The following is a 12944-nucleotide window of genomic DNA, read 5'->3' as shown; positions in this document are numbered from 1 at the left end:
TCAAGAATACGCTTAACATCAGAATTGCGGACAGCCTTCAGTTACACTCAGCTGAATCGCTTTCTCTCAAACTATCTATCTCGCCCAATCACACAGCCACTGTTCACCTAATTTACAGGCCTCCTGGACCCACATCTACCTTCGTTGAAGACATCTCCTCTATTCTAGCATCCGGTGCGAAGCCTAGTTCCCAAATCATCATCCTGGGTGACTTCAACCTGGGTTACTTGGACAAGAATGACACCAAAGCCTCAGATCTTGCAAATGTCCTGACTGATTTCGGCTTCACACAACATGTCACAGAGCCCACCCACATCAAAGGTCGTACTCTTGACTGGATTGCCGACATGAACTGTGCCCTTAATGATATTACTGTTTCCCCCTGCGCTTGGTCTGACCACCATCTTATTTCGTTCTCTATTAACACTAGCCCTCCTGAGGACACACAAAACCTCGCACCGCCCACGCGCACACGGAATAAAAAAGACATCACTGTTGAGAAACTCTTACCACTCATCCTCCCATTATTGCACGCAGCTTCAGAGTCCTGCACTGACCCCACAGCATTAGTAGACACTTATAATCGTGTTATGCTAAAAGCCCTTAATACTATCGCCCCTATCAAACTGCGTAAACAAAAACCACGGACCCACTTGAACTCTTGGTTCACTCCGCAACTACATGACCTACGCAAAGAAAAAAGAAAAGCAGAGGCCTCATGGAAAAGTATCCCCTCCCTGGCCAACAAAAATAATCTTACGCTAGCCACCCTGGCCTATAAAGAAGCCATCCTTGCTGCCAAAAAGGAAGCTTATAATAAAAGAATCACCCAAGCCCGCTCTAACACTAAGGAACTGTTTAAGATACTTAAGGAACTGGAGTCCCCTATCGCTCCTCTCAATAAGTGTACCCCTGACACTGATTGGTGTACAAACATCCAAAAAGCTTTACTAGACAAAATCACCACTCTCCAAACTAAAATCAAAGCAAAAAAAAACTACCTCTCAAGTTCAACGAGCACCACCCTGAATTATAAAATACAAGCACTCAAACACAACTTCAAACCATTCAGCTTCTCTCCCCTCTCCATCAAGGAAGTAGAAATCATTATATCTAAACTAAAACCTTCCAATTGCCAACGTGATGCATGCCCTGCTGTCATCATTAAGGAAGCCGCACCCAAGCTCGCCCCATTTATTACCTCCTTCATAAATGCCTCCTTTGAATCAAGCACCGTACCTGACAACCTTAAGGATGCCTGGGTCATACCATTAATTAAAAAAGCCAATCTTGACCCCAGCAACCCTTCAAACTACAGGCCCATCACCACTGTGCCTTTCCTGCTTAAAATCCTTGACCGCGCAGCCTATCTCCAAATCCAGGAGTATCTCGAACGCAACAATCTACTAGGGCTGAGACAATCTGGTTTCCGTCCCAGGCATGGCACTGAGACAGCTTTACTGGACCTGAAAACCCAAATCGAGGACCTGAAAGACAAGGGCAAATTGGCACTCCTGCTCCTCCTTGATCTCTCAGCTGCCTTCGACCTGGTTGACCACCAAATTCTCTGTCATCATCTCAAAATCGCCGCCCACTTCTCGGATCAGTTCATTCCTTGCCAACAGAACCATGAGGGTCTTCTCTCCACTAGCAGCGGCTGACCCCTCCCACGTCCCCTGTGGAGTCCCACAAGGATCCTGTGTATCTCCCACCCTTTACAATGTGTTTACTAAACCACTCTTTGATATCCTTGATTATCTGGGTGTCTCCTACACTAATTATGCGGATGACACCCAGATACTCATCCCTATCACTGGTGATTTTGTAACCGACTCAAAATCTCTTAATACGGTCTACTCCGTCATCCAGGCCTGGATGGCCAATCATGGGCTCTGCCTTAACGACGAAAAAACAGAGTTAATCATCCTGGGCTCCCAAACTAAACTCGCGAAATTTGACGCCAACTACAATTCCTTCACTATTGACGGGATTGACATCAAAGTGGCCAATGTCACCAAAACTCTAGGAATCTACCTTGATTCTACCCTGTCCCTCACACGACAAACCAATGCAGTTGTCTCTGCATCGTCCTACACCTGCAAATTGATTACAGCCTGCAGGCCATTCCTGACTCCAGACAATTGTCTGACCCTCGCGAGAACCCTCATCTTATCCAAAATAGACTATTGCAATGCCCTATACCTTGGGACGAGCCAAAGAAATCTGGACAAACTACAGGTCACACAAAACAACGCCATTAGGGCAGCATTCAACATACCTAGACGGAATCATATAGCCACTATCAGACGCAACATCCAGTGGTCACCTATCTTGCACCGCATATCACTCAAATCACTTGTGCTCACACACAAGGCACAGAACAATGCAGCTCCAGCCTACTTAATATCACGTTTCTCGCATCACACAGCCACCAGACCCTTGAGAGCTGCCCAGGTGCACACTTTGGACATCCCCAGCTTCAAATTACGCTCGGCAGGAGGGTCAAGTTTTCCGGTCCTTGCTGCCAAGCTCTGGAACTCACTCCCCAATGCACTAAGGAACATTCCGCTTTGCCACGTATTCAAAACCAAAGCTAAACTTTGGTTACGGGAACAAGACATCTTGTAAATTTGTAACTGCTCACAGCGCGTACCCTTCTACTGTAACCTTGGGTACTGCTACTTTGTTGTTATTATCTATGTCATTTTCACCCGTTATGTTATACTGTATCATTGTCATTTTCACCGTTCATGTTATACTGTATCACTACCTATGTAACTGTTAACCTCTTCTCCTGGAACCTGTAACTTCTCCTCTGCAACTTGTAACTGCCTACTAAACATGCGCCCGCAAGCCTCCGGGCAAGGTGCGCAATACAAATAAATAAATACAAATAAATACAAATTTTGCCTATATGTTGGAAACCATAAATTGCGACATGCGCAATGCCAATGATGGTACCTATACCGCAAAGAGTCCTTGAAACAAGTGTTCCATTGAGAAAACCATATGTGATGTATCCACAAAGAAATTAGTCTTCTGAAGGAAGTTTCGGAAGAAGTGTGAAGATTGATGAAAGAGAAGACTGGTGACGTCACATGAAGCAGAAATGACGCACCCAGAAGCGATGCCAATGAAGAAGGTGAATAAATCGTATAGCATCTGATGGCAAAGTAAAGATTTGAGAAACTTCTCATGAGCAAAAGGAAGATTGCACGTGCGAAGCACTAAAGAAAATGTAAAGCCGTTTTACAATTGTACAGATGCAGTAACACAAGTAGACTAAGTAATCATAAGGCTGGCTGTACGTAGTGAATAGACTGCAGGCGTGTCAAGTATCAAGAAACCGGTAGTTGAACTCGTAGTGTAGTAGTTGAGTTCTCCCTACCAATGTGCCCCTTTGTACCTCCAATATTAAGTACCAAGGGACCAATTAGTCAGAAGATGGAACACCAGGCCGGACATCTGAAGAGGCAGGAACAGCGTAGAATGCAGAGTAGGATAGTGTACTTGATTATCACAAAATTAGAGAAATCACAGAGGAAAACAGGCTTAGGATCGTGTTACAGGATAGCAATAAACATGTATGAGGTTTTTCATAACAAAGTTCAAGAGCAATTTACCAATAGTGCGAGGAGGAGTTTTCTTCCAGAAAGAATCACTGCAACCCAATCTAGCCCTGAAACCACGACGGCACGAGAACGCCTAAGCGTGTGCAAAAGGTCTCTAGTCCGGTGCCTGTGCTGACAGAACGAGGATGCCTGTCGACTCTTGCGCCTATGATGCAAGTCTCTAGTCCAAGCGCTATATAGTGGGTCAAGCAGTATCTTTCTGGTAAGTGAATGATCTCCTTACAGCACTGTCCACCGCACGGGAGTGAAGTGGGCACTTGCAGGACCTCCACCTTCAGATGTTAGTATCCAAGATGCAGAGTGAGGATGGTGACGCTGATGAAAAGGAAACACACGGCAAGGTGAGAGAGTGGTCAAACGTTCCGGGTCTGGCAACTTGCTAGCGGGGTGTTTGTTAGAATCCAAGAGGCAAAGCGTAGTTGAGGTTTGTTCCGGTTGTTCTGTTGCGGGCAGCGTGGTATTCAATTCGCGCGACAGAAGTCAGGTCGTAAGCGTTCCAAGTCGTGCAGCGTGCTGGCAGAAAATGAGTACAGAGGATGAGGCTAAGGCAGGTAAGAACACAGGCCGAGGTCTGTAACAGGAAGACTTCAAAGAGGGGATGGGATGATATTCAAGGACAAGAAAGAACCCAACAGGTACTCAAGAGCATAACCTAGATTCTAGAACAAAATCAGAAGCGGCGAGTGCGGTAACCCGGAAGCATTATATCGGGTTACCCCAAACTTCCCGAACTCTGCCTCTCTGAGATTGAGTCATGTGACGTACATGGAGCGGATGCCATAGTTGCCATGACAACCTTGCGGAGTGAGTGGAAAAGAAACGAGAGTGAGTCCAAGTAAAAATACGATGCAAATTGCTCGCGTCAATGGCATCACGAGCAGTTGATGTAGTAGCAGCATCTGTTTTGGGGTAAATGGTTTTATTCAAACATTCCTGACTTCCGGGGCGAATCCTGACAAGGCAGAGCTGCCAATATATACATACGTGTGTATAGAATCTCCATGACACATTTTAGCAAACTTGGACCACATGAATAAGAGGGGCTGAAAATGTGGCGCAGTTGAATAAAACGGCTGACGGTGAAGGAAGATTCGAGAAGGCTTATCTGGCCCAGTGTCAAGAGTTGGGACCGCCAAGAACCTGGTTATCTATTTGAGGCGATACAATGAACGTGAGAAGGGAGCCAAGCTCCTGTTGTAAGGTGCCAGGTTTTATTCATTTAATAATGTTAAATGCAACGAAGGAATGCAAAACGTGGTCTCCTGTCACATGGTCAACTTGGAACTAGACATTGGGCGAGCTACACCGAGACCAGGAGATAAGGCCATGCTCACACTCCCTTTTATTCGCAAGCACAGGGATCCTTTGCAAGAGCGAATTTCAAATAACTAATTGAATGGCATACAGTAGGAGTGATGATGGATGTTGGGCTAATTGGGTGGGGAGGCAAGGGAACCAGCTTGCGTGCTGCTAGCGAGTGGAATATTCCAGAAGGGTACAAGCGTGCTAACCAATTGTAGAGGACCACATAGCAGAGAGCCCTTTAGTTTGAAAGCCAATGAAATGTGTATTAGTTTGACAAGAAAGATGGCTTGCACTAGGGGTGGGCATAGCTGTCCACCTGGCCTTAGAGACCCAATCACAGTCCAGTGCCCCATAGAAAGTATACTTTGATGTTCCCTTTAAGCCTATCACATCCCCAAGTAGGTTTTCTTATTTTGCCACCTAGTATGACATCAGTGATGACAAATTTAATGCGTTGAGAGGCTTATGCTGTGCAGCGTCCATTGTACTCCCTGTTCTAGACAAATTGCAATTAAAACAGTTGTGTTTTGCCAACCTCATGAGTCGGTCTGATTATTGACGTTCGAGTAAGATCTGCATTCCCATCCATCTCAGATACTGTTACCTCGTCTTAAAGGGCCTAAGGGTTCAGGATGACTAGAAGAATGTATACATTACTTTAGAGAATGGCCTGAAGCAACACCCAGTTTTTCAAATGTTGCTTTTAACAATATGAGATGGGATCACTGGGGAGGTGAAATAAATACCCTACAATATCTTGCAGAAGGTATAAAAAATAACATATATAAAATATGTTGATAGAATGTATTCTACCTGGTCTGGGGCTTAGGGGGCTTCTTCCTAGATTGCATGGGTCAATGCATGGGTCACATACCACATCTTACTGTCCATTTAGTAATTCGATTTTTAAAGCGAGACAAAGAGGTCTTGTCTTTGGAAGGGAACAAAGGACTGGAGAGGGGTGGATTGATAATCTGTTTTGGGCTCTACTAGATAGAATGTTTGCCGACTCCAAAAGGTGCACAGCCTTTTCTGGCATGTAATTTCTAGTGGTGTATGACTAAAATGGAGTGCTGTATGCGTTTATTCTCACTAGAAAATCATTTTTCACTTTTTCTTTTTTAATGGGTCATACTGATCCGGATACCCAGGGCACGTATGTGATCATTCACCAGGTCTCGTCTCTTCTCCCCCGAGCGGAGCCCTTTCCTATGAGGCTAGGGAGGAGAGGCTGCTAACCAATATTCCCTCTAAGGGTGGTAATATGCGGGAGGACCTCATAAGGAGGGACTCCCCTCCTGGGTATAAGGACGTTCACCTGGGGAAAAGCCGCCCTAAAACCCGGTTACATACCCCCCCACCCTCATGGTCACCCTTTCCGGTTACATAACCCCCTGCCCTCATGGTCACAACTTTCTTCCACCATTGATAGTGGAACCATGTGTTATTGTAAAGCCATGACTGTGACAAATGTAAAACATACTGGGATGAAGAATAACATGAGAAGCATATGGAATAACCATATGCAAAGCCAGCCAAGTACTGTAACAAGGCGGCTCACTGGAGGCTTGAAGAATGCCGAAGAGACTTTCCAAGATGGTGTTGATATTACACTAGGGTGGAGTCAACAGTTGAAAGCAGGAACAGACTAAAGAGAGATCACAACGGAAGCCAGGAGTATGCAAACAAGACCCGGGAAGTTAAAACTTGTAATGCTGCAGCCAAAGCAGTCGTGTCTCTCCAGTAGGGGGACAAGAAGAACAGGACATTGCTGGAGCGTTCTGAGAGCCGGCAGGGAACCAACTCACTTGGTAGTGGCATGACCGCTGAAAGGTGGACAGTCGGGTCCAGAAATTACACTAAAACCACAAGCCTGCCAAAGAGCTGCGCAGGAAGCAAGAAAGAGGAGGTGAAGACCCTGTAACCCCATGAAGAACCAGAGCCGTATCCCCAAGGTAATACAGGTAACCGGAACAGCGGGAAAACCGGGTGGGGTCCCAAGGAAGAGGCCCAACTCAGAGTATATCAGGAGTCATCAATGTCAATGCAGCGGTCCACCCAATACTGCTTCCCAACAGAGTGGAACAGGAGCCATCTCCCTCATCACAGTGATTCACCAAATACCGTTATTAAAATGAAGAGCATCGGGAGTTGTCTCCCTCAATGATGTGACCCAACAAACGTCATTGGAAAGCCTGACAGGTTTGGGAAATGGGCCCCTCATTACGATATAGAAACCAGTAGAGAGACACACAAGAAAGATAAGAACCTTGGAAGATAACCATCATCAGAGTGTTAAATAGAAGCCAAATAATGCTATGAGTTTTTCTACTTCCTGGAAGCAGTGAAAGAGACTAATCCAAGTTTTCTGCAAGAGTGCTTAAAGACCACTGTGGAAAACATTTATAGAAGGATCAAGAGAAGGGAGTCACTCCCCTGGTCCCTTGTGATGGGACGTTGAAGGAGTTACTTCTTAAGACTGAAGCAGCCAGGACAGAGGGAGTCATTCTCCTGGCGAAAGAAACAAAAACGTCACTTTAGTTAAAGACGTATGTTTATAGTGTTGGTTTCTGACAGAGAACATTTATTTTGATGGACATTCTGACCGTTCAGAAAGTAAAGAAAGTTCTTCTAAGTTGAGGAAGGACAAGCCCCTTAGAAGTAGGAAGAGTTTGGTTTTCTTGAGTTACACAATAAACGTTTATAGCCCACAAAATGATGACTCCTTGCCATTCTCCTCCTTCTAAACCCTTGCAGCGATCACAACCTTTGATAATCCACTCCATAGAAAACTGTCTCCTGGACTTCCATCACAACTATCTACTGTTTCATCTCCAACTTTCCCAACGAAACATTTGAAAAGTTAATCTCCCTCCAACCCTAATCCTTTGAAAGAAACCACCTCCTCAAGGATAAGCTGGATTGCACCTCCTGATGAACAAAGCCTATGATCACCTCTGTCTCAGCTCGGGACTTACCCTTAGCTCTGCCGGTCTTGGACAGCAAGTGTTCTCTGCGAGTCAAGTACAGAAAGCCAAAAAACTGTCCCCGCACTCCTCTCTTTGAGGACGAGACCAGGATAATATCAGAACACCCCCCCAATACCGTCCCGCAGGGCAGAGGCGGCGTAACAATGAACCTCCGGAGTAGGACTTCCGAACTGGAATGTGTGTTGCAACGGGTGAGAGAAGGACACGTTGTGATCATAGGGTTTAATATGATAAGGTAGGTGTTTCCCTAACCCCAAGTAAGTACTATTTTGTTATAGAGTCCTCACACAAACCTTCCAATCCCTCAGGGACCAACATAAAGAAGTCCTGGACATGAAATCAAAACATGACAAGAGCAAACAGTGCTCCGCAGTGACACAAAGCTAAATACCTAGTTAGGAAGTCTGCAAGCATCAGCGGATGTTGAAGTTTGCAAGACATTGATCCGGCTTGCTTGGTCTTTTATGCTGGTTTTTGCCAGTAAAAGGTCTGATGGCCATCTTGGTTGGGATCGATGTCCCGGCTTGGTATCCATTTTGAACAATCCCGATAGATTTCTCATGGTGTTGTGGACTGCCTTCATGTCACTTGGACTGTGGAAGACTAGTGGATTGCCAGCGGAATACCTGACCTGGACCGCTGCCACCATGCATCAGTGGGTTCATCTGCGTTACCAGAGGCGCCCTGTGTATTATATATATGCATTGCAGATAATAGTGTCAGTTAACACATTTTGCTAAGCTTACCTGTTGCATTTGACAAAATCAGTTAGTTTGTTTATTTATTTATTTGGTATTGCGCGCCAAACCCATTAGGTAGCCGGGCGCAGTAGAGGTCAAGCCAACTTAAACTTGGTTACATAATGTGTACAAAGAAGCATATAATATACAAAACAATTTGAAGGTAGGCTGCCAGGAACGTTACAGTGGCATACAGAAGGAAGCAGGTTAAGAGACATGCAGCAGAGACAGTAGTGTAAGGTACCGGGAAGGTAAGCTAGCAGTCATTCGTTCGTAGCCATTTAATTACATGGAGTCTAAATTTAGGATATGGTTGTTCCTTTCTGAGGTCATGCGGTAGTGCATTCCAAGTTTGTGCTGCAATAACTGGGAAGCTAGATCCTCCAGCTGTGACACGTTTAAATCTAGGGGTTTCCAGGGTATGGGCATTGGCTGTTCTCGTTGGGCGTGTGGACGATCTTCTATTTATCCTTTCAGCAAGGTAGGGTGGGGCCAAGTTGTTTAAGCATTTGGAGGTAAGGGAGGCTGTTTTTAGAAGTATCCTGTCAGATATGTTTAGCCAACGAACCTCTCTTGCATTAGAAATGTGTTCTCTCCTGGGGATATTTAGGGCTGCTCTTAGGGCGTTATTTTGCATTCTTTGTATTTTGTCAATGATATTTTTGTTGGCGCCTGAGTAGAGAGCGTTACAGTAGTCTAATCTCGACATTACAAGGGCATTGGCGAGGGTGATGCAACTTGAGGTGGAGAGAAATGGTCTGCAGGCTCGGATAAGCTTACAGGTATAAACTGTAGAGGATGCGAGTGAGTTGACTTGTTTCTTAAGCGAGAGAGTGGCATCACGATGGAAGCCTAATGTTTTGACCGCTGGCCTCACCTTGATGAGATTGTTGTCGATATTGAAGGTGGTATAGTTAGGGCTGAGTTTTTTATGTTTGTTTCAGAGCCTAGGATTAGTATCTCAGTTTTATCGTCATTCAGGCAGAGGCCATGAGATGCCATCCATGCCTCAATGTTGAGGTATACTCTGTTTACTAAGGCTATGTCCTCCAGAAATTTGCCCGAAAGGGGAATGAGGATCTGGGTATCATCTGCATAATTTGTGTAAGTGATACCCAGTCCATCCAATTTGTCGAAAAAAAGGCTTAGTAAAGATGTTATACATAGTGGGTGAGACACAGGATCCTTGGGGTACTCCACGGGAAATTTGAGTTGGGTCAGCAGCCGTTAGTGGGGAAAAGACTTCAATTGTCTTGTTGGCCAGGAAGGATTGGACCCAGGCTATGGCTTCCCCTGAGAAGTGCGCCGCCGACCTAAGATGGTTACACAAAACTGCATGATCCACTAGATCGAACGCTGCAGAGAGGTCCAGGAGGAGTAGCATAGCTGTTTGTCCCTTGCCTATGCTCCACTCCGCAGAAATCAAAGGCTCTGCTCTCATGGATTAACTTCTACCTCTCAGATTGATCTTTGCTTTCCCAGCTACAATCTAAACCTCAGTCGCCCACCCCCACCTCACGCACAGTTTACCAGTTGTTCTCTCTGTGCATACTTCCCATATCTATTTCTGTGGCCTCTTTTATTCCTATTCGATAACAAACTATATCCTTCATAGACTCTATAAGAATCCTAAGTTCACATGCCTCACACTGCACGCAATCCCTGCTAGACTAGACTGTGGAAACAGGCCTTACCTTGTCTTCTGAGTTTTACTTATTTGCACACTTTAGTGCATCCGAAACCCTACCCTCGTATCTTCTCCTTGGGTTTAGAAAGGCACATAACTTCATACCTGTTGTGGCGAGTCAGGCGGACTCGGACCAGAGGACATGTTTAGAAGTTGTGTTTCTTCACATTGTAAGAAAAAGCTTTGCTAACCCTACTACTAAACTAAGGTGCTTGTCGATAGGCCAAATCAAAAGTAGTCCTCAGTCCAACCCTATCAAATAAACTGGCCCTAGCACTTAACAAAAAGTAGGTGGAGTGTCCTGCACTCAGTTTCTCCTCCAAAGTGTCCCTGGTTTGGATCACCTCAAACGTGTTTCTGGTAGTCCTCGGAATTCCTCCTGGGTCCAAATACAACAGTTAGCAATTTGTGAAAAATTAACAAAAATTCCTCACGAAGACAAACTGTTCTGGTCAGTTTTATCCTCGAGTCCTTGAGGTTTCCAAAAGTTGAACAAAGTCTTAAGTTCCATTCAAAATAAAATATCCATATTTCTTTAAGTGGAGGGATATTTCCCATATTCCTCTCCACCACTTGTGTGGGTCTCTCCCCATTTGGTCCCGATATGGGGTGCCTCTGTGCACTCCTCTTATCTGTTCTTCGCTTTCTTTATTGGGCCCTGCTGGCTCCCTTGGGCTTATCTGTCCCACTGATTCTCTTGGTTTTCCGGGTTATCAGTAACACGTCTCTTCGTGTAGCCCTCTTAGCTCTTGTAGATTTCTCAGATCCTTCTGGAGGTTTATCCTCTTAGGGCTCCCGTAACCCTTCTGCTTTTCTTGCCCACTCGATTCTTCCTCTTTAAAACTCCCTTCGATCTTGGCAACACACATACCTTCAGCCTTGTAGGGTTTGCTCCAGCGAGGGTCTCTCCTTTCTGCAGCATTGGATTTTCCAATTTCCCACTTTTTGCCTCTCTTTCGGACTGAATAAGAGCAGTTTTTGGGTTCCGCTTGAGTTCTCTTGCTCTTTTACTCTATTGTTGGGCGTGGTGGTCTCATTCCTCCCTCAGTTTCTGGTTTCGGATTGCGGACACCAGGCCCACCATATTGTCCGTGTGGTTGCACCTCCAGATAAGCTTTGCTTCATAGGGTCTAACGTATCAGGACAGCGGCGTCTCCCTTTGGCCTTGACCTCTCGCTGCGCCAGAGCCTGCCCTGCTGTTCAACGCAGCTTCTTCTCTCACCGGAGTACTCACGTTGGAGGCTTGCTTTTGTGTAAAATGTTTCCCCCTCTGGTGGCCACTCGGTTTGAGAGCAGATAACCCAGTCCTCCCTTCATCTCTGCACTGCAATCCAGGTGCGGCTTGCACTGCGCTGCCTCTACTTCGTAGGCCCTGTGTCTTGCTGTGCGGGGCAGATGGCTTTTCCACACTATTTCTGTGCGACTACGCCCCTCATGTCTGGGACTCACCTCAGTGTTGGGAATATCCTCCTCCACTGAAGGTTTGTTATGGCGTCATTCATTTTCCGGAAACGAAAGGGGCATATTGTCCGGCACAGGTTGTCAAGCATGTAGAAAGATCATCATTACCTTGAGTCAAAGACATGGAGATAGTCATCCACCCAGATAGATGGATTGTTCAGAATACTTACTCCGCTTGCCCAAACACCTACAGACGGTTTAATGTAGTGGGCTCCCCTCCCTAGCTTCAAAAGGGGGTGGTTCCCCCTAAGGGAGAATGGACGAATACCCATGATTCGTCACTCTGCCCTCTTGCAGACACGGGCTCCCTACTGCCAAATGCATATTTTTTAAATCTTAAAGCACGGCACACCATGAATACTAGGATCCGGGTCTTGCATTCACCTTCACAAAGTTCCATCACTACTCCTACTCTGGATCCTCTGCTCCCTTTCTGACCTTCATTTGTCCATTCTCTGCATCATCATAACTCAATTAGGAGGATGGACTCTCTCAGCCAACACCTCGTAACATTGAAACTGCTTCCCTGACAAAATCACCTGGCCGTCCATAAGGTACTGGAGAACTATTTCTTCCATAACAAAATTACCCTCTGTACCATCAAGCATATTTGCCTGTCCCCAAGAAACCACCTTTGTTGTAAGAACGATGCTTTGTAAATGATGTGATATTTTCACCACACATTTTGCCTATATCAACACCATAACCGGCATAAATCACATGAAGACAACTAAGATCACAATACACGTCACAGACACTGATAAAATCCCACTAAATCAGTACAAAAGTGATATTATCCCATAACATTTTAGTACAATCAAAGTCACTATTGGAATTTCATATATTCGCCTCAAATTTACAACTTTCAGCATCAGTCAATATTACACCCTATTTTTGATTGCAGTCTCTGCCTCTCCTGTCCCCTACCAAGCTCTCCGCACAGCTCTGGCTTCTCATTTCATCTCTAAATCTCAGGCCATACCGTCCTCTCTCTGCCTCTTCCTCTCCCCCTCATCCCTGCTCTTCCTCTGGCCCTTCTTTGGCCACCTCTCCTCTGCCTTTCCCCTGTTCTCCACAGATGAGGTTTCTAGACAAGCCTGATCTATGAAAGTCTCGTAAAAGCAGGTTC

The sequence above is a fragment of the Ambystoma mexicanum genome, chromosome 12, assembly GCF_040938575.1.
Source record: "Ambystoma mexicanum isolate Mex_15411 chromosome 12, UKY_AmexF1_1, whole genome shotgun sequence".
Classification (NCBI taxonomy): Eukaryota; Metazoa; Chordata; class Amphibia; order Caudata; family Ambystomatidae; genus Ambystoma; species Ambystoma mexicanum.
Note: the sequence above shows the minus strand (reverse complement) of the source record.